The sequence below is a fragment of the Rhinatrema bivittatum genome, chromosome 3 (assembly GCF_901001135.1).
Source record: "Rhinatrema bivittatum chromosome 3, aRhiBiv1.1, whole genome shotgun sequence".
Classification (NCBI taxonomy): domain Eukaryota; kingdom Metazoa; phylum Chordata; class Amphibia; order Gymnophiona; family Rhinatrematidae; genus Rhinatrema; species Rhinatrema bivittatum.
In genome coordinates this window covers 449257287-449279343 of record NC_042617.1, presented here as the reverse complement: position 1 = coordinate 449279343, position 22057 = coordinate 449257287, and the positions used below count along the sequence as shown (strand labels likewise).

Below are 22057 nucleotides of genomic sequence, written 5' to 3'. Positions count from 1 at the left end.
CTGCCAGGAGCAGGCGTTCATAGATGTGCACATCAAAAAAAAAAAAAAATAGAAAAGAAAGAAAAAAAATTTGACGATCGGGCCCATCACAAAAACCGACGCCAAGTTTAACGGCGTCCGTTTTCGTGACTAGGTCGCTGAAAACCAAAAACGCTGAGTTTATCAGCGTCTGTTTTCGAGGCTGTCCGCCGCTAAGGAAAACAGACTCCGATAAACCCGGCATTGGTTTTCATGACCGCTAAAAACCAATGCAGAGTTTATCTGCGTCGGTTTTCGTGACCGGCGTACAGCAGTCACGAAAACCGTTTGGGTTCGCGTTAGCAAGGATGCGACCCCCTAATTTTAATATTGCATGGCTCCCCCCTTTGGAGCGCCATGCGTGCATGAAGAGAGCAGGCGCTAACTGTTCAGCGCCCGCTTTCCACGCGACTTTATGGCATCGTGCCCCTAGGTGACTGTCTAGTTTGTCTAATGAAAGCACCGACCCCTGAGTTACTGTGGTTAGTCTGGTGACTCAGAGACAACTGTGTTCAATTTCCAGTTCAGGTCTTCTTTTGTCCAGTTTACTAGGGATGTTGCAGAGGAGGAAGGAGTCCTTGACATTGTGCAATGACAGCATCTAGTGTCTGGATTTGGGGCCTATGATTGCAGGTTTCCAGAAGGAATTATGGGGAATGGACCCCAGCAGAGAATTGTCACTGAAATAACAGCACTAAAAGTATAACTAAAAGGGAATATTAAAAAAAAAAAAATTCACGGCTATTTGCCACTGAAAGCTCATGGCAGTAGTTCCAAGCCTTAATTCTGACAAAGCCAGAAGTCCAAAAGGAGGACGAGGAGGAAACTACCCAGGCGAAAAAAAAGGAAAAAAAGTTATGTTAAAGCACTGGTGAAGGACAAGAAATATAAGGAAGCAGAGAGAGGGATTAAGGCATGGGGCTTTCCCCCTCCCTCTGATCTACTCAGTTCAATGCAAAGAACGGCCAGCAGTGTTAGAGACCACAGATCCTGGCCATCATTCACTACAGGAGCTTCAGGACCCGAGGCTGGCAAGTGACAACAGCTGCAGGGAAGTTTAGAAAAGTTGTCACACACACTGGAGAAAGAGTTCATTTAACTCTAACTGGTCTACATCTTCATAAGAGTTTATTCAGAGCTAGAATCTGAATCCAATCCTTTGTTGTCATTATCAATATACAATTGTGCTCATAAGTTTATATACCCCTGGCAGAATCTGTAAGATGTGTAGCATTTTAAGATAACATGAGTGATCAGGCAAAACACATCTGTTATTTTTAATGTTTCAAATTAAAACTATTATGCATCATAGGATAGCACAGTCATTAAACAAACCATAGCAATAAAGGAAAGTTTGCATAACCTTGAATGCTTGGGCTAATATACACTTGAATTGACACATGCAGGTTGAGATGGCAATGAAGGGTAGATATTCACATCTGCGACTTGTTTGATTGTAATTAGTGTGTGTATAATAGTTTAAGAATTTCTTAGCTCTTGAGAAACCCTTGTGCATTTCATCTAGGGCTGCACTGACTTAGGTAATTACTGAAAAATAGGGAAAGCAAAAAGAACTGTCAAAGGATCTGCAAGCAAACTTTATAAATCAGGAAAAGGATATAAAAATATCTAAAGATTTGAAAATGCCAACCAGTACAGTTCAAACTGATCAAGAAGTGGAAAATTCTGGGTTCAGTTAATACAAAGCCACTGTCAGGTTGAACAAGAAAGATAGACTTGGCCCATCGAGCCGTCCCCCTCCGACGGTACGGGAGGGGGGTCCTGGATGGAAACTGTGGGCTTGGAGGGGGGGCGGGTAGACTTCCGGAGAGGCGGCCACGTTCTTTTCAGGGGAGGGGGACAATACTAACTCTCCCTCTCCCCCGGATCCCACCTGAGTCCCGCCCGACGGGTCCCGTATTTTCCCGCCCCGTGGGGAGCACCCGGACAGGTCCCTGGGGCCGGGTCTGGCTCCCCGCCTGGATCGCCAGGCCAAGGGTCAGAGGGCCCGTCCCCCTTACCCACAGCCTCCATGGAGTTGACCGCTTCTTCGGCCGGCGGTGGACTCTGAGGAGGAAGGGTGCCTCTGAAGCCTCGCGGGTGGGGGTCCCTGACGCTAACTGGCAGGTGTGACGGGGAGAGGGAGGGCTCTGACCCCCGTCCGAGGATGGGACGGTCCGAGGATCGTCGCCTCTGGCCTCTACCCGCATGAGCTTCCTCCGCTTCTTGGAGAGAAGGGAGGGGCCGGCTGCGGAGCAGGCAGAGGAGGCGAAAAAGAGGCCTCCATCTCCTCCGGCGAGCTCACGCGCGCCTCGCATGCCAAGGGTGAGGGCGCCTCTTCGTCTCCGCCACCCACCTCCTTGAAAAGAGCAGGGGAGGGGGGGGCGGCAGGAAGTCAGAGGCGACCCTACCTCCCTCGCCTCACGCTCTCCCTGATCTAGAAGGGGGGGCTCGGAGCTCCCCTCGCCAGGGAGCCCCGGCTAAATGAGGGGCAACCGCGGCCTCAGAAGGCACTGGACTGGGGTCAGAAGGGGCCGGGGTGTCGGCGACCCTACACCGGCCACCTTTTCCGGTAGGGCCCCCTCCTGAGGCAGCCGCTTTCCCCGGCCCTGGCTCGCTCCCTCTCTCGCTGCCTCCTGGTGAGCGGTGTGGGTCAGTGAAATAAAGGCGGTGGGGGGGGGGGGGGGGGGGGGGGAACGGACAAATCAAATCCCCTCCAGGACTTTTAGGACTCAGTCCAGAGGGAGGGGGGGGGGCAAAGAAAAGATGGGGCAAACAAGGGGGAAAAAATACAGAAAGAGAGAAAACCCTTGGGGATAAGGCCCCAAGAAGAGTTAAATTCTTAACTTTCCCTCTTCAGGGAAGGGGTGGGGGGGGGGGGGTTCACCTGTCCTTTATTGGCTTAGACTTTTTCTGAATATGTTGCAGGAGGCCTTGGATCCTGGCCCCAGCGTTGGGGGTCACAGGTAATTTCTACCTATGCCTGGTGTTGAACGGCTGGCTGACTTGACGGTGGTCATGTCAGGGATTCCTGGGTCCCATGTATGGCTCCTTGCTGGACAGTGGGCAGGGGGTCTACATGCACAGCTCTTTTTTCAGGTGGTGGTGGTGGGGGTAGTGGGTACGTTTATTGTTAATGATGTTAACCTACAGGTTGGGTAGCCTGGTGAGGTCCACCTTGCTGGTCAGTGGCAGATGGACACTGAGTTGATTGTTATTTTACATCTGGCTCTGGCTCCTGGTGGTTATTTGTAAGTTGTAATAAAGCTGTGGCCTGTTTGATCCCACTCAGTTGTATATGTATTTATTGTGATGACTTTTGTGAAGCGACGAGCATGGGAGAAGATTAAGTCCTGGCTACCCATAGTACTGTTCTCACACACTTAATACAGAATTGTTCTTCTAGCCAAATATTTGTGAAGCTTCTGCATTAAAGTAAATGCCAACACCCCACTGCCCATAGCTTTTCTGTGTGACTTTTCTTCATGTAAGGCAATTCCTGGACTTAATCCATGTACAAAAACATCAACTAGGTACACCGCCCCCCCCCCCCCAAATAAAAAATAAAATTTGCAGTGCAGCACATAATCTGAAAGGAAGAGAAATGCTGCCACAAATCATGGGGATGTACCTTTGAAATCAGGTGGCTAGTGCAATTCCCTGGCTCAGAGTTGGAGCATATTGTTTGTGGTTTAAATTTTCAGTTACAACATAAGCAGGGCTGAAGCAAAACTACTGGCAACAGTGGTATGAAAACATCTTTGTCCTGAAAACATTTGAGATATTCACACCACAGCTCCATTTGTTTGGGCAGCAGGTTTTGTAATAGAAAAAGTACATAGCAATGATCCTGAAGAGTGGTTTAGAAGGGAACATATGCGTCTCCCTCCATCTGAAACAGACTCATCTGTTAGGCTATGAGAAATCAAGATTGTAGAAGTTGTGCAAGTCACAGAATCTCTCAGAACCTTTAATTCCACATAAAAAGTTTACAGACACCTTGAAAGAAACACCTTTGAACTATAGCCCATTGATGCATGAAGATAGCCGCAAGCTTGAGGTTCAAAGCAAATATTGGTTTAAGTAGTATTTCTAGGCAAACTATGATAACATCTTACGTTACAAATTGTGTGTTAATCCAAGGAAAAGCTGCCATCCTACAATAAAACCACAATCCTAAGGAAGTTTTATGAGAGGAACGTACATTATATGGGATATGATTTTTCTAAATCATGCACTCAGATAACTGTACTGTGAATAGTTAATTAAGCTCTTGTAAATGCAAATCGCAACATTGAAAATATGGTAAACTAATTACTGATCATCAGAATTATAACCAAAACAGATTCAGACGCTAGTTCACATTTTTCTATCACATAAAGCAGATATAAAGGCTGAGATTTAAGAGAAAAAAAATCGTTTTAGGTTGTTTGACTAAATAACTGACCATTTTAAGAGACAACGAAATAGGATTAAAAAAAAAAACAAAAACAGTTCTAATGTCTTTTGTAACCATCTCCACCAAAAAAAAGGGGGGGGGGGGGAAAGAGAGGAAGCAACAAATAATTGCATTTATTAAAAATATGCCAAATTTAACGTTTCCAGCTAGGAGCGAAAAGCAACAATGACTATCTGCCTTAAAAAAAACTGTTCAGTTACAGCCAACAGAAAATAAGGAAGGGAATAGTTTCGGATCTTCCGTGAGAGACGCAACATCTATCCGACAATAAGAAATAAACCCTCCATACAATGAGCACATCTGCCATCCCCCCACTGCTTCTCGCAACATAAACATCCTCCCCCGAGCAAGAAGTAGCAGGGGGGACGACTACCATGTGAAAAAGATACCCCCGCCCCTCCTGAGGAACGCATCGCTCAGAAATACCCCAGAACTAGTTCAGCTGCCTCTTGTGGGACCCGATGCCTACAAAGGGTGACAATCAGCCCCGGAGGTGGTGGGGTTGATCGTCAGCCTCGGAAATACCTGCAAGTCTCCCTCGCCGACAGAAAGAAGGAAAAAAAAAAAAAAAAAAAGCACAAAGCTCCCCGGAGCCAGGGAAGCACAACTCACCGAGCCGCTCTGCTCTCCGCTTTCCCAACTTGGGGGCTTGGTCTTTTCCCCCCCACCTACCAGCACCGCTCCTTTCCGTCTTCTCTCTGCTGCTTTGAATCTGCCTCGTACTCCTAGGCACTGCTTAAATGTTCATCATCCCCGGAAAAAAACAGTAGTTTAAAAAAAAAAAAAAAGACTTAACAGAGTTGAGAGAGGAAATAAGGCGGCGGGGTGGGTGGGTTCACCCGCCCAAGAGAGAAAATGGGCGGTACCGACAGAAAAGGGGTGGAGGAAGCAGAGCTCACGCTCAGAAAATGTGGCCCAGGACTGGGGCTCGCGCCGGGGTTCCTCCACTTCACTGTCAGCGCTCTCACGCTGGAGGACGACAGCAGGCAGCGGCCGCTGGGAGGCTTCTCCTGCACCCGCGCTGCTCGAGAGAATCTGCTGAGAGGGCTGAGCTGGGAGGGGAGGTAGCGAGCGAGGAGGTCCGGCCAGGGGGAGGCGGAAACAACCCCGAAAGAGCGTCCCGTGTCCGCCCGCCTCCGATCAGAGGGACCAGACCGTGTACGATGCAAGTGCAAAACATCGAAACAAACTAAAACTCGGTGAAACTGAAGCCACCGGGCGCTCGCACCTCCTCTTACCAGGAAGCGCTTAGCACGCCCTTCTCCCCCGCCCGCTGCTTCTACTGGCCAGGAAGCAGAGGGGAGGGGGAGGAGCTGGGGAGGCTGAAGTACTTAATTACTGCTAACGAGGGCAACTGCGTGGTGGAGAAGACGGCCAGCAGGCGCGCACTCTCTCCTTTTGTATTTTTGTTTCTGTATAATCTGGTTTTAGTATGGGCTTTGAAGGCGGAGACGTAGCTCAGGCGACAACAGAAAGGCACCCACAGCAGCTGTGAGCTTTGTCTCCAAGAACAGGAGGCACCGGGCAGCTGCTTTATTTTATCCCAAAATGTACTCATAGCATTCACCTGCAAATAAGTTCTACCAAATCTCACTTGAGCTCAGATATGTAAAAACCAGTATGAAGAGTTTACTTTTTAGTGTAACCCTTTCTTCCTGGATGGCACAAATGCTAAAGCGCGATAAAAGAACGGATTAACGGTGCCTAGTTCAGCTTCTTGCTCAACATTCTTTCCCCAAGCGGTGGGGGTGAAGGAAAACACTCTTGGACCAGACTTGGTTGTGTAGTATTCCATGTGTGTGTTACCCTTGCTCTTCAGGACAGGTAAACTTGCAAAGCAGGCCAGACCTTCTGCAGGGGTGTTTAATTTAAACTTCAGTGGCTTGCCTAAAGCCTGTAGCACCAACCGTAGCACAGATAAGTCTTAACTCTGGCACGCTGTAGCTCACGGATGACCGCCCCTCCCACCCTTGACCACGCGACAACAGAGTAGGTAAACCAGGATAACTTTTATTAAGTGGAAGAAACGGCCACAGCCAAAATTAACATTATAACATTATTACTTTATATTGCAGCAGCTTAAACGCAATTGGCATTAGCTAAATGCCACGCCCTCACCGGTACCTTCCTTGTTCTTCCCACCCCAATGCTTTTTTGGAGACGGCAGCCCTCCATCCTTCCGCTCCGTGAAGGTGGTATACCATTGGCACCCCGCTCCGTGAATGCCAATCCCGCCTTCCGCTCCGTGAAGGGGAACACCCGCCACTGGCATCCCGCTCCGTGAACGCCTCCGTGGCTACTGCCGCTCCGTGCAGTATTCTGCCGCCTCCTCCCACCCCTGGCCTTGCGGGCCGCGGTTATTGCTTATGCCAGGCCTTCATTGGGCCACCCCCAGACCGGCCATTATCTCGGTCTCCGCCATGCTGGCCTTGCGGGCCGCGGTTATTGCTTATGCCAGGCCTTCATTGGGCCACCCCCAGACCGGCCATTATCTCGGTCTCCGCCATGCTTAGTTATATCCATGCCCCCGCTTTCCCCCTATGCAAAGTCCTTGGTGCTGTGCTCCTCCCCTTCCCCCTCCCCCAACACCAAAAACTTCCCCTCTATGCAGCGATACATCCCCTTATGCTCCGGTGAGGGCACCCGCCAAAGTAGGAAACAGTAAAACCTTATTTGTTTCCTACCCCCACTAATTAACTAAAGCTGCTGTGGCCGTTTGCAGAGCGAGGATGAAGATATCTACCCCAACGTCTGATAAGTGAACCCCATCTGGCCTATACATGCCTGAACATGAGAGCGAAATATCATCATGCTTGATGACATATCCCCCTATAGCTCTCAACCACGTCCCCACTTCTTTATTTAATTTGCGCCTGCTTTTTTCGATGGCTTTATGTGACCTCGCGTCCCTCCATACCAATCGGGGGATAACACCAATACCACAGCTGGCCATAAAGCCTTAATTGCAGTCAAGTCCTTCTTGATCGTGATTATTAAGTCAATTGTTTTTGACTGCGACCAAATCGTTACCACCCAAATGACAGATGATAATATCCGGCTGTGGTAGTTGCCTGGCGTATTGGAGGATGCAAGGCATTAGTTGGACCCACCTCATCCCTCGTTTGCCGAGCCAGAATAAGCTGGCCTTGCTACGTGGTATGCCCATCTGCTCGTTGGAGGTCTTTTTCTTGGTTCTAATGTGCGCCCAATAAATGTACGCGTGCCCCATGATCCATATCACTTTCGCGCTCCCCGCTGACGAGTCTATGATAGACAAATAAAATGGTTATGTGTAACAGGACGGTAAATATATGCTTTTCATGTTTCCCAGTGAAACTGTTCATTGGGCTGTCTGGTTATTGGGTCGTATGTATGTTTTGAATTTACCGGATTTCCACCGCCCTAGCGCCTTAATTTGGTCTTTGCTTAAACAGCTGCTGCTGGCGAAGGATGCTGCGCCTATTCGGGATGAATGTGTGTGATAAGCTCCCGCGTCTTCCCCTATCTTTTCCAAGCCTTTGCGTAGTATACTGATAAACTGGTAACGCGATAGCGCGTTGCCATCTTTGTGTTTTAGAAAGGGCCCTCCCCCCAGCGGGCGTACTTTGAGGTATTCTGTTGTAGCCCTTACGGGGCATATCTCCCCCGTATGAGCCGGGTATAATGTAATCCAGCGACCTACTGCCCGTTGATCAGTTTTTGCTCGCCTGAGAAAGATCTGTACTGTCTCCTTAACCAGCCTTATGTTTTCTATCAGGAGACCCCCATCCGATGCCCTGGTGGTCACCTTTGCCCTCGGGATAAGCTCGCTGTTTCTAAATGCACCAAAGAACATTAGTGAAAAAGCCACGGTCCATAGCTTTACCTCATAATTGTCCCAAACTAGGCTGGGGAGCTCCTTTACCAGTGCTTGTAGCAGCATTGGTGTGATAGGCTTTCTGGCGTCCCTTCTAACTGGTTCTTGTCTCCGCCAACCCTCTAATATCTTTTTTATGAGAAAGGAGTTGCTAATTGTGCCTATACCCCATAGTTTGGCGACGAAAACAATAGCAGCTACATGTTGCCCTGCCTGTTCTCTTGATACCCCCGAGTTCTTGAGGTAGAGCAAGAACTCTGTTACATTTCTCTCTGTCATTACATTTCTCTCTGTCATAAGGTTGATGCTCTGCTTCCGGGGCCAGGAATCTGAAAACGAGACCACTGACAACGAGACAATGCATCAGCGATGCCGTTAGCTTCCCCCGGAACGTACTTAGCCTTAAAGACCAGGTTAATGCGCAGGCAGAGCAGTACTAAATCCCGCAATAGCCTAATGACCCTAGGGGAGTGCACGGTGAGAGAATTTATCACCTGTACAACCGCCATGTTGTCTGACCAAAAAACCACTCTTCTGTTGTGGAAACATGCTTTCCACATGTGTATTGCTGCAACAATGGGGAACAATTCGAGAAAAGTGATGTCTCTGAGTAAACCCATGGCTTCCCACTGTACTGGCCATCGTTCCGCGCACCATTTCCCAGCCAGATAGGCCCCAAATCCAGCGCTCCCCGCTGCGTCGGTGTAGAGCTGCAGCTCCCTATTGGTCATGATTGGGTCCCTCCAAACTGTCCGCCCATTATATTCCCCTAGGAATGTCTTCCATACTATGAGGTCCTCCCTGAGCTCCTTGGTGATTCTAATGAAATGATGGCTCCTGCGAATACCTGCTGTGGCTTGGGACAATCTTCTAATGAAGGGGCGACCCATGGGCATGATCTTGCAAGCAAAATTGAGGTGACCAATGAGTGACTGCATTTGTTTTAGCGTGATTGTTCGGTAGTAGATATGTTGGCGCGTAACGCTTCTAGTTTTGCGGGCGGTAGGCGTGTGACCATTTGCAGAGTATCAATTTCGATACCGAGAAATGACAATTTTTGTGACGGTCCTTCTGATTTGTGCTTAGCTAGCGGAATACCTAATTCGTCAGCTTTCCGGGTGAATGCTTCGAGGGCTTGCGCACAGGCCTGTGTGTCCCTATGGCCGGTAAACAGAAAATCATCCAAATAGTGTATGATTTTCCCTTTCCCGATGTCCTGCTCTACAGCCCATTGCACAAATGTGCTAAACCTCTCAAAGTAGGCGCAAGATATAGAGCGGCCCATCGGGAGGCATTTATCGAAGTAATATTTACCTCGGAATTGAAACCCCAACAGATGGAAGCAGCTTGGATGTATTGGAAGCAAGCGGAAGGCTGATTCAATGTCGGCTTTTGCCAACCATGCCCCTTGCCCCCAATGCCTCACCATGTCTAATGCCTGGTCGAATGAGGCGTAGGCGACCGAGCATGCTTCGGGGTCCAAGTAATCATTCACTGACCCACCCTCTGGGAAGAATAAATGGTGAATCATTCGGAATTCCCCTGGCTCTTTTTTTTTTTTGGGAACCACCCCAAGAGGGGAAATCCTAAAATGAGGTAGAGGTTTGTCATTGAATGGGCCTTCCACCCTACCCATGTCGCTTTCTTTTTTGATTTTTAGTGCAATGACCTCTTCATTATTCCTCGCAGATAACAGATTCTTAGCCTCTGTGGCGGTTTCTGGCCCCATGAAAGGTATGTGAAAACCTTGGGAAAACCCTTCATATAGCCATCTGGCCTCCTTGGGCTGATAACCCTTTAAACAGACCTGCAAGCTATGTATCTTAATGGGAGTAGGTGCTCTAATGAATTTATTGTTGCTCTGTGTGGGGGATGGTTCCTCCCCTTGAGCATTTTGTTTGAGGGTGGCCTGCACCGCATCCTATGCAGGCGTGTCTGAATTTGCAGGCAGCAGCGAATCTGCAAAAACCAGAGTTGAACAGCCTACAGATGGGAGTCCCCCCGCCCCAAAATCTAGTGGCTTGCCCCCACCTTTGCCCTTGACGAAAGGGCTGACCTTGCCGAAATGGAAATCTTCCCGTAAAAGTGTGTGGCGAGGAGTTAACCATGTACTCGGCTGGTATGCATTGCCAGCGAAGCCAGGGACAACCTCCTGCACCGGTCGGTACGGTGTGATTTTGAGAGCCAGAGGTCAATATCCTTGCGATCCCATTCTAAACCTGGGTTCACCGCCATATTCCTTCTGAACTGCTCATCATACTCCAACCAAGCCGTACCGCCATACGTGCGATAAGCACCACAAATGACGTCCTGGTAAGCAATTAAGGAGCAACATTTTTCAGGAAATTTTTGACCTATGCTGGATGACAGAATTCTGAATCCTGCTGACCAATTAGCTAGCGTCTTAGCGATGAAGGGTTTCTCCCTAGCTGAGAGTTTGCACGCTTCGTGGCATTTGGGATCGGAGCCCTCCCCTTCTTTCCTGAGCAGCTCGAATATATCTACATATTCGCTGCGCCATATTTTCTCTTTTAACGCCTCTGACACATGCGCGGTTAGTGAGCCCACTGTACATGTGTATTGTGCAGCGTTATTGCCATTCGTGGCTGAGCTACCAGTGGTATTGTGCCCATTGGTCCCCAGCTGACCCACCGTTGTTCCAACCGCTGTAGCTGTGGCTGGGGTTGGTGTCACAAGTAAAATATCCCCCATGGGTCGTCCTGACTGCCCTGTTTCCTGTGTTGGGCTAGTGTTAGCATTACCCTGCCCATGCCAGTTATCGAAAATAGCTTTCATAGCAGCGAAAATGTCAGTAGGAGCGCTTTGCGGCCCCAGCCACACTTCGCTGCCATTCCTTGGTGGTGGGTAACTGGGCTGTGTTGGGGGGTACCTGCGCATTACCCTGGCCCCGGTTTAAATCAGGGTACTCACAGTTCTGTTCTTCTTGTGGTTGCCCGTGTTGTCCATGAGCTGTCTGTTGACGTGCTGGTGGCTGGGTGTTGCCAGCTGACCTGTTGGAGCTGCCCGCTGCACCGTGCTGTGGACCGATGGGCACTGAGCCAGGGGATGGGCTAGTGGTATGCGTTAAGGCATCCAGCATTGCCTTCACCCTGTCCGTGCCATGGATAGCAGCCGCTGACAAGGTTTGGTCCATGAGCTGACGCAGCTGTCGTTCGGTAACATTGCCGAAGTTCTCTCGTGGCGGTGCTGCAGGGGTCATGCCCCGTGGAGGGGGCTGCTCCGGTACATAGCAGCCCAAATGGCTGATGCTACGCGGTTGTCGTGTGCTTGCGGATTTCCTCTTCTTATTCCTCTGTGTCTTGGTCTTACGTTTTTCGACTTCTGGCGTTGCCGCGAAGTTTTCCTGCAATTTGCTTGGCTTCCGACGTGCTCGCTTGGCTGGAGCCTGAGCCTGGTCCGGCATAAGTGCGGACGGGGCAGAAGCCATAGCAAGCTGAGTGGTAGCCATGCTGTGTAGACATATTAAATGGTTAGATCCCGCACAGTTTTGGGGGGGGGGGCATATGAATAGGTAGCCAAACGTGGGTGTGCGCACACCTGCTAAGGGGGTGGGTGGGGGAGGGGGCAGCCGGGGTACGGGGGGGCGGTGGGTGGGGTGCAAGGAGCCGGGGGGGGGGGGGGGGGCTGGATGGGAATAGAATGGGGGTGGGGGGGGGGGGCGAGGGGCGGCCGGACTCCGTGGGGGGCAGGAGTGCCGGCACATGGGGGGGGGGGCCTGGGGAGTAAAAGAAAAGTAATAGTAAAAGAAAAATCCTGAAAGTCCATGTGCTGACCTCCCAAAATGGCCGCTGCCATGTGCTGACCTCTGCTGGCAAGCCCTTCCAATAAGAACCACAATACCATGCTAAGATGTAAGCTGACCTTTCATTAATATTTTAATTTACTTTGATAGCTGCATAGCGCAGCCTGAATCATATCTATCAAGCTGAGGGTCCTGTACCCCTTATAATTCAGTATAAATGTGCACATGGGACAGCTGTCCCCTTAAATGGTAACCGAATACTAAATATCACCTTTAGGATTAATATAAAAAACATCCTGTTAACCTGGCTGAGCACTCAAATGCCGTACCGCTGTCCCATAGACATATCATCAGAATTCCCAACTACGGGATGCTGGCTACTTTTTAATTGTCAGATTACTTAGGTATAACAAAGCACATCCACAGGTTGTTAAGGTAGCATGGTAGACATGAAGCCTGCCCACTTCCTAGCAATTTAGAGAGCGGGGGGTAAAGCAATACATAGAAAACGTCGAATTTAAAGCAAAGCAAGCCTACAAGATCAGTGCTCTAACCACTGAGCTACCAAGCCTGCTACTGCCAGCCATGTGCTCTAACCACCTATGCATTCACCATGTGCAGACCCCTTCAATGGCGTTTCTTAAGAGGCTACAAGTGAAAGGTAACCAGCCCTGCACTCGCTGCCCTTTCAATAAATACAGCAACATGCAGAGCAAGCATTGTGCTGAAAGCCAGCCATGAGTTCATAAAATATATATATAATAACAGGTAAAGTGTGGCCGAGAGCCCATGGCATTTCACTAAATATATATTAGTTAAAATATATATAACCAGCCCTGTGCTAAGGCATTTCCTTAAATAAAATAACATTCCAGGCAGAAGCAGCCATGCATTCAAAGCCTTTTCATTAAATAAAAGTACTGGTAATGCAGAGCCAGCTCAATGCAAAAGGGGGGGGGGGGGGGGTGAGCATACCTTCCACACCTTAGCAACACAAAATTACCATTAATATTCTCAACAATTTGCCTATCAGCCACAAAATCTTTGTACTTTACCCCAATGATCCTGCTCCTATAGCTGATCTGCTCCTCTTACAGCACAGCCGTGCTGGAGGCAAAGTAAAAGCTAAACTGTTGTAGCACAGCCGTGCTGAGATCAGCCTGTTGCTCTCGCTTCCAGGCTGCAAATGTGCTCCCCCCACCCCGCCCTACCTCTAAGTACCTGAGCTCAGAGACGCCGCCTTCCTTGTCTCATTGGCTCATGCTCAGGTTTGAACTGGCCCCTAGCCCCATTGTCCGCCCCCCCTCCCTCTTGCCTACAGCACGTCTGCCCAGTTATACGGCCCTTGCCTCGAGAGGCAGGGCCTCCTTTAGCAGCCCCCGCCCATTTGAAAGTTTCCTAAACATCAATAAAATATTTCAAACACAGAAGACATCAAGGAGCAGCCAATAATTAAAAGCAAGAAGGATTTTAAAAAGCTCCTGCTCTCCCTGTCTGTCATCCTAAGATTGGTGTGGAGTGGGGCAATGTATAGACCATACACAAACACACATTCTCCCTTTCTCTCATACACACCCATACATGCTTGGTGAGGGACAGAGGGAGCATGTGTGTGAGAGACACACACTTTCTCTGTATCTCTCTCACACACACATTCAGGGCCGGTGCAAGGGTAATGGGCGCCCTAGGCACCCCTTGCGCTGGCCCCCATGCCCCCCTACCTGTTTCAGGGCAGCCATGTGCACAGCGTCACGCCCCCCCCCCCCCCCTACCTGTTTCAGCACAGACTGTGCTTCTCAGGGCGCCGAGCCATAGGGGGTGCCGCAGAGCAGCGGCGTGGTGCCGCAAGTGGGGCCTATCCCGCTCTCGGGCCTGAGAAGCATAGTCTCTATTTCTCTTTGCCTCCAGCGGGATAGGCCCCGCTTGCGGCACCGGCGGTCGCTGAAGAGCAGCCATGTGAAGTTCGCTTAATGGATGCGCCGACCCTGCACAAGCTTCTCCTCTGTCTCTCACACGCTACCACACATGCACGCTTCCTCTCACCAACACAGACAAAAACTGAACTAGAAACCACAACAAGCCACATTCGGTATGGAGTAAAACAATGAAAAAGAAAATAATTATTCCTCAAAACAATACAATCAAGAAATATCAATCAATCAGAATAGTAAACCATACTAAAAAATATACATTTCAAAACAGGTGATAAATAAAATATTCAATAATTAGAAGCTCCTGCACAAATTTTTTTAAATTTCCTAAATATCAAAATATTTCAAAAAGCAGACAAACGCCACCCAGTAATGAAAACTAAGGATTTTAAAAATCACCAGCTCTACATACCTGTCACCCTGAGATTGTCGTGACCTGGATGTACACACAAACAAAATATGCTCCCTCTGTCTCACACCCACATACACGCTTGGTGAGAGACAGAGGGTGCCTGAGTGTCTGTGTGTGAGACAGACATGTTTCCTCAATGTCTCTCACACACACTTCCTTTCACCCCCACATGCACACAAGCACCCTCTCATATACACACACACACACACAGTCTCACAGGGCTAGTTTCTCTCACACACGTTTTGGAGCTCTTCTTCAGCCGCTGGCTGCACAGCAAGCCTCTTCTTCTGCCACCGGCTTCAGGAAACAGCGGCACCACAGGGCCTCAGCTTCTGGCGTGGGCCTCTTACACAGGACCCCGCCAGCACATTCTTCCTCCGCACCGCCGCAGCACCTGCCACTGTTAAAGTTTACTTTAACTGAATTAAAATAATCAAGAGGTGCAGCAAATAAAATGTCCAGTTACATCCAGGGTCCATAGATTCACATAAGCCAGGATTTAATTGATTTCTAACTGTGGGTGTGTCCCTCCAGGCAGGGCTTGAAATTGGCTTATCCACCCTAGCAGGGAATGAGAAGTGTCCTGGGTGGGCTAGGGATGTTCCTAACCATTCGGCCAATACACAGATCGATACTCTAAGGCCGCGGTAGAAACAGTGCGGCAGTGTCAGGCGCACCCTCGTTCCCCGCACGCACAGTTCTCTTCACCTACCGCTCGATACTCTCTTCTAATTGCATGCAAATGCATGCCGTGGCTGCGAAGCCTTAGGCAAGCGTTAGGCCCGCGCAACCCATTTTACTGTATAGAGCGCCTATACAGTATCCTGGGTTCGCGGGCCTAACGCTTCACGGCCACGCTGGTATCTGTCATTTCAAATGACATTTGAAATGACAGGTACCAAGAAGTGGACAGTTATGTTCCCTGATGCTCAGCAAACTTTCCCCCAGCCCCCGCTTACCTGCCCTGGCCCCGTCCGGTCTCCGGTGCAGCCTCAGTCCTGTCCCCTCCTCCCGAAACAAAAAAAAAAAACACACCGAAAAAGTAGCAAGGCTCGGGCCTGCTACGGTAGTCCCTTCTCCCTTCTCCTCTCCTCCCGATTTCGGCGCTCAAGGCGGCCGGGTGGGCGTGCATTCATCCAGGCAGAGGGAGCCGGCGGCGAAAGCGGCCTCCGGCTCCCTCTGCCTGGATGAATGCACGGCCCCCGCCGGCAGTGAATGAATGCCCGTGCGATTTCGGCGCTCAAGGCGTGACGTCACGACGCTTGACGTCACGGCATGTGACTGCCTTGAGCGCCGAAATCGCACGGGCATTCATTCACTGCCGGCGGGGGCCGTGCATTCATCCAGGCAGAGGGAGCCGGAGGCCGCTTTCGCCGCCGGCTCCCTCTGCCTGGATGAATGCACGCCCACCCGGCCGCCTTGAGCGCCGAAATCGCACGGGCATTCATTCACTGCCGGCGGGGGGCCGTGCATTCATCCAGGCAGAGGGAGCCGGAGGCCGCTTTCGCCGCCGGCTCTCTCTGCCTGGATGAATGCACGCCCACCCGGCCGCGGCCTGGAAGAACTGGCGCCCATCCGCCCGCCGGCTCCCGCCGCCGCCTAGATGAACGGGCGCCCATCCGCCCGCCGGCTCCCGCCGCCGCCTGGATGAACGGGCGCCCATCCGCCCGCCGGCTCCCGCCGCCGCCTGGATGAACGGGCGCCTGGGGGATTCGGAAAGTGACAGGTATTTATACATATATATATAAACAACTTACGCTGCAATGTTTTTTACACTTTACGGTTTTACCCCCATTTTTTACACTTTATTCCCGTTTTAATTTTCGAATACCACACTAACACCACGTAGAGGGTAGGCGGTAAACTAACAGGTTAAGGACGCGGCAAAATAGCGGGTTACAAAGGAGATAATCTGAGCGCGCGTCACAGTATCGGAGGGGAATAGCTAATTCCTTCATTATACAGCTAATTTGTTCATTTACATATCATATACATGCTGCGTGCGGAAAGGGTTATGCGTCTGTTTTAAGAAGCGCTAAGGACGCGTGAAACTGGAGACTGTATCGCTGGATCGCCTTACGCGTCCGAATTGTGCGCTCCCAGCACGTTACAGACGGGAAATCTTCAACAGCACGCTACAGTATCAACCTGACAGTAAGGAGCGGTAGGAAGAGCTGCGTTAGTGCCGGGCGCACCCGCGTTTGCCACACGCACAGTCCTGCTCACCTACCGCTCGATACTGTATTTAAATAGCTTGCAAATGCAAGCCGCGTCTGTGAAGCGTTAGGCCCGCGCAACCCATTTTACTGTATAGGCGCTTAATACAGCGCCTATACAGTATCCTGGGTGCGCTGGTACCTGTCATTTCAAATGACAGGCACCAGGAAGTGGATCCCAACTTTAACCCATGAAAACCTAAAAACCTAAAATCCCCTCCTCCCGAAGCGGCTCGACATGTGCCAACTTACCCTTTGTTGCTTTTCAGCCCTTTCAACCTTCTCTGCCGCCCTCCGGAGGGGGCAGCCGGCGGCGAAAGCGGCTTGCAGCTGTGTCCCGTCCCCCCCCCCCGCGCAGGTCCCGGTTCTCCTGGCTCAGCCCTCATCTGCTTAAGGAAGATTGTGAAGTCGGGTAAGAGCCCACTGTTCTGTGCCCTCTCCAGTCACGGCGCGAGCGGAGCGGAGCGAAGCGTAATTTCATTGGCTTGAGCGCCTGTCAATTTGGGCGCTCAAGCCGATGAAAGCACATGGACGGGCGGGCGTGACGTCGTGACATCACGCGCGCCCGTCCATGGGCCAATACAGTAAGGACGCGTAAGAAACAGTGCGGCAGTGCCGGGCGCCTGCTCGCTTGCATATTTTGGTTCACATACCGCTCTATTCAGTATTCAAATTAGACGCAAATCCAAGCGGCGTCCAAAGCGAGTCAATGAAGCGGTAGGCGTTCGCAATCCATTTTACTGTATAGAGCGGTATGCAGCGCCTATACAGTATCCAGGATGTGCTGGTACCTGGTCATTTGAAATGTCATTCCACCAGGTAAGTGGATAGTTCTTTTCTACAAACCCCGCTGCCTTGAGCGCCCGGCCGGACGACCAAGCCACAACCTTAGATGTGCGGCCAGGTGCTCAAGGCAGCGGTGCCTCCGATCATGGACGCCTGGATATAGACGGGAAGGTCCATGAACGGACGCCGCGACCTTGGACGTCCGAGGTCACGGCTTCCGTTAATGGAACTTCCCGCCTGTAGGCCCCGCTGCCTTGAGTGCCCGGCTGGATGTCCAAGCCGCGACCTTGGACGTCCGGTCGGGTGCTCAAGGCAGCGGGGCCTCCGATCATGGACACCCGGAAGGTCCAGGTCGTGGCTTCCGTTCATGGATGTTCCTGTCTCTTTCCGGACATCCATGACTGAACACCACACTAACGCCAGGGACAGGGTAGGCGGTAAATATTCAGGTTAAAGACGCGGTAAATAAGCTGGTTAATAGGGCGATAATTTGGGCACATGTTACTGTATCGGAGGGAATAGCTAATCCGATCATTAACATGTCATATACATGCGGCGGGCGGAAAGGGATACGCGTCCTTTTCGGCAAGCGGTAAGGACGCTTAAAAGCTGATACTGAATCGCGGGTACGCCTTAAGCGTCCAAAAGTGCATCCAAAGCGGGTTAAAAACCGGGTAACCACGGCCGCGTTTTACTGTATCGGCCCATTGGAGAGCACAGTCAATAAACTCATTTGAAATCAAATCTACACTGCCACCCTCTCACAAGAGCTCACCTCTCCTTGTGGACTGGGCGATCATCATCCATAGCAGCCTCTGGAGGGGGGCCTATACAGGAATGCTGTCTGCACTTAAGCTGACATAAATGCTAAGGACCAAGAGCTATGGCCAATTTAGTGGCTGAGCAAAAAGTCAAGCCACATCAGTTTCCCCAAAAATATTCTTCCTCCGTTCTTGGGTAAGAATTTTGGTTGAATTGATTTTTAAACCCTGATGAATATTTCAAAATGTGGATTTATGAAATTGCTTGATTTTTCAGAAAACAGAGAAACCCTACTCATAGTAGAGGAATAATAGAAGAGTTATTACTCAGCAAACAGAACAGAAAATATTGCACATTTTTACAGCAATGTTTGTATTATGCACACAAATCAGAGACCAATGTACTAAGATGTGTTGCACTTTGCAAAAGCTTTATCACGCAAAAAATAGAAACAATGTGCATTGTTTGCAAAGTTTTGTGTGCACTAAACTTTTTTTGCTCATTGTTTAGCTTTTAAAAAGCACAATGTAAAAACTATGCAAAATAAGTAAAGAGCTGCACAATTAAGCAAAGCAGCTCATTCATTACCTGTATTCATATTAGCAAATATTGCACACAAAACAACTTTGCGAGAAGCTTAACTACATCTCAGGAAGGTGTAATTTTTATGTCAATAAGTCATTTTATGTGACATTTACCACAAAAAAAACAAAACACCCCAACATGAATAAGATTTACATATTATTATGCAAATTGACAAGTATCTGGAAAGAAATATCTAACATTTCCGGGCTGTTCCTACAGAGAGCCCATTGCGGGTTAATACATCAGTCCCTCAGTGAAGAGAAAAAAAAAAAAAGTTTCCTTGCTTGTAGTTATTGCATATAAACTCAAAACCTCACAGAAACAGGAACTTAGGAGCTATTAAACCTTAAATCTGACATCCGTCACTAAGAAACTTGTTAAGGCACTCTAACCATGACACAGTAAAGCTCTGAGGTGAGGAGGTCACAAAGCTTGAAACAAGTTCTCCTTTATGTAACCTTTTTTTCAGTTCAGCAGTTTACTCCTATTCATTTGTAGTAGAGATGTGCATTCATTGAAAATAAATTGGAAAATAAAGTTTCCCATTTTGTTTTCAAAGCAAAACGATTGAAAATCCGACCCCATTGGGTTTAGGCCCAAGGCTGGGGCCTCATCTACAGATAGGCTGAAGCCCACAGTAGGGGCTGCGGCATACCCCTGAATGCAACACCAGCGCCTAGGCTGTGGCCTCACCTAGGCATAGGTCCAGACCCGTAAAAATTCTGCCAGGGTTGGGAAACTTCCTGGCTCCCACTTATCACATCCATCGTTGTTCCGTTGCTGCAGCCTGGCACCAAAGCCTAGGCCCTCACACATCGACGAATTTGGCTCAGAGGTCCAGGCCCTATGTCAGGGTCTAGGCCAAGAATAGAGACCAGGGTCTGATAAGAACATAAGAAAATGCCATACTGGGTCAGACCAAGGGTCCATCAAGCCCAGCATCCTGTTTCCACCAGTGGCCAATCCAGGCCATAAGAACCTGGCAAGTACCCAAAAAGGAAGTCTATTCCATGTAACCATTGCTAATGATAGTGGCTATTCTCTAAGTGAACTTAATAGCAGGTAATGGACTTCTCCTCCAAGAACTTATCCAATCCTTTTTTAAACACAGCTATATTAACTGCACTAACCACATTCTCTCTCCGGCAACAATTCCAGAGTTTAATTGTGCGTTGAGTAAAAAAGAACTTTCTCCGATTAGTTTTAAATGTGCCCCATTCTAACTTCATGGAGTGCCCCCTAGTCTTTCTACTATCCAAAAGAGTAAATAACCGATTCACATCTACCCGTTCTAGACCTCTCATGATTTTAAACACCTCTATCATATCCCCCCCTCAGTCGTCTGGAGACAGAGTGCTGATGTCTCAGCCTAAGCAAGACCCAGGCCTGACGCTGGATCCTGATGCCAGGGCCTCAGTCCAGAGGAAGGAGACCAGGCTGCAGAGGTCCTCTTCTTAAAATGTCCTCTGTTCGGGACGCACCAGAGTAACTTAACTTTGGCACCCTTCGTGGAGGAGGAAGGTGCTGTTTTGGTTTACAGTAATTCAAACTGCTATAAATCAAAATGGCACCTGCCACTGACGAGGAAGGCGCCGAAGTTAAATTACTCCGGCTTGTACTCAAACAGATGACCTCATTGTAAGAAGAAAGAAGAGATCCGTGACCTGGTCTCTAGCATCTGGACCAGGGCCCCAGTATCAGGCCTGGTAAGTCAAGGCCAGCATCTGGCCTAAGCGAGAGTCACAACCAGGCCTCCAAGCTAGGCCTTAGCATCCTCCTGGGTCCTAGGCCTATGCAAAGCCAAGGCCTCAGCCTGGGCCTAGGCCTTATCATTGGAAACCCTCACCCCAACGCAGACCATGTAAGTGGAGGCTGGGGAGGATCATGGCTCCAGTATTTTGTTCAGAGTAGGAGGGATGGGTTGTAAGTAGGGCCCGTTTCTTTGTTAAGTGCCGCTTGTTTTTGTAAACTTAAGAAAATTAAACATTAAATGAATTTAAATTCATGGAAAAAAACCCTCCAATAATGAAATTAAAAAAAGACAAACTTTTTTTTCCTAGCACATTCCTAATTTGTACTGCCAGGGATCTGGCGCCATCAGATTTTATTCTTCTTTACCCAGTGATGCTTTTCCCCCAGCAGTCTGATTATTAGCCAGGAGCCAGGCACCAGGGCCCCTTCAATCACAGGCCCTCTAACGGGCAAATAGGTTTCACCCTTAAGTAATGAATAGGATTCCACCCTCCCTTTTCTCCTTCCATGGTAGGGCTGTGAACATTGCTGCGCAACCTCCCTCCTTTGTACCGAGAAAAATATGTGTGGGACATTCATGCATGCAGCCGGTGGAATTAGTTTTATGTTACTCCTGCTGTTGCAATGGAAAGCAGGGACGGAATTCATTTAACCTGGCCCTTCACCCTTTGGCTATGGTTCTAGTGGTGTGAATTTCTGTTGGAACTCACGAAAGACAATTAAAAAGGACTTAAAAGGACACAGGTGCATTTCTACTCTAATTTTGGGGGGAAAACATAAGGAGGAAGGGCCCAGTTAATGACGTCTCATTATTTGTCTCCCTGTGCATAATGGACTAATCCGATAAGGCTTAATGTCCTCTCTCATTAAAAAAAAAAACCTCAAGACATGGCTCTTCAAACTAGCATTCCCCGAATGAAGACTCCTGTCATGTTCATAATTCAGGTCCGTCTGCCTAATTCATTTCGTTATCTCCTTATTTTGGCTGCTCTTATCTATGTTCTAACTTCAATGGAACCCCTCACCTTTGAGAGTAACTCCCAATTGATCTTCACACACCTTCTGCGCTAGACTTTAGTTCCTGACCTGTCTAAATTCGACTTTAGACCCGTACCTCTATCAAGATCCTCTGTTAATTAGAGAAACATTGACGTCACCTTCTTCCCACTTGAATGGTTTCTTACATCCCGGTCCTGAAATTATGTTAATTGGACTTACTAAGTATGTATCAAGTTCAGATTTGAAGTATTTAATTTATTTATTAACTATTCTAAATATTGTTATGTTTCTCAACGGGCAAGTTCGCAGTCCCGATTATCCTAGTATTTACTGTCCCTTCACTATGTTCCATGTAACGCTTAATGCGATGTTATGTTTATTGTAAACCGATATGATTTGTAGTCTCTACAGGAATGTCTGTATATAAAAGTTCAAAATAAATAAAAAGAAAGTTAGATGATCAGCTATCTGGTTCTCAGCCCTTAGTTTGAAATTAGTGGCATTTATCTGTCACCAGC

At 49.1% G+C, this 22057-nt stretch overlaps 1 protein-coding gene across 5 annotated transcripts in view; it reads right to left on the bottom strand.

Moving 5' to 3' along the window:
* HPCAL1 (hippocalcin like 1) overlaps nucleotides 1-22057 on the bottom strand; it is a 375495-nt gene that overhangs the window by 322642 nt on the left and 30796 nt on the right. For 2 of the 5 annotated variants that reach the window (XM_029595866.1, XM_029595865.1), the window contains exon 1: nucleotides 5090-5686. The exons of 2 other annotated variants lie outside the window; for them this stretch is intronic. The gene's annotated coding sequence lies outside the window, so the exon portion shown is untranslated. Of the gene's footprint in view, nucleotides 1-5089; nucleotides 5687-13152; nucleotides 13290-22057 lie in introns of those variants that run through there. One more of the 5 variants, XM_029595869.1, reaches the window with a different exon arrangement.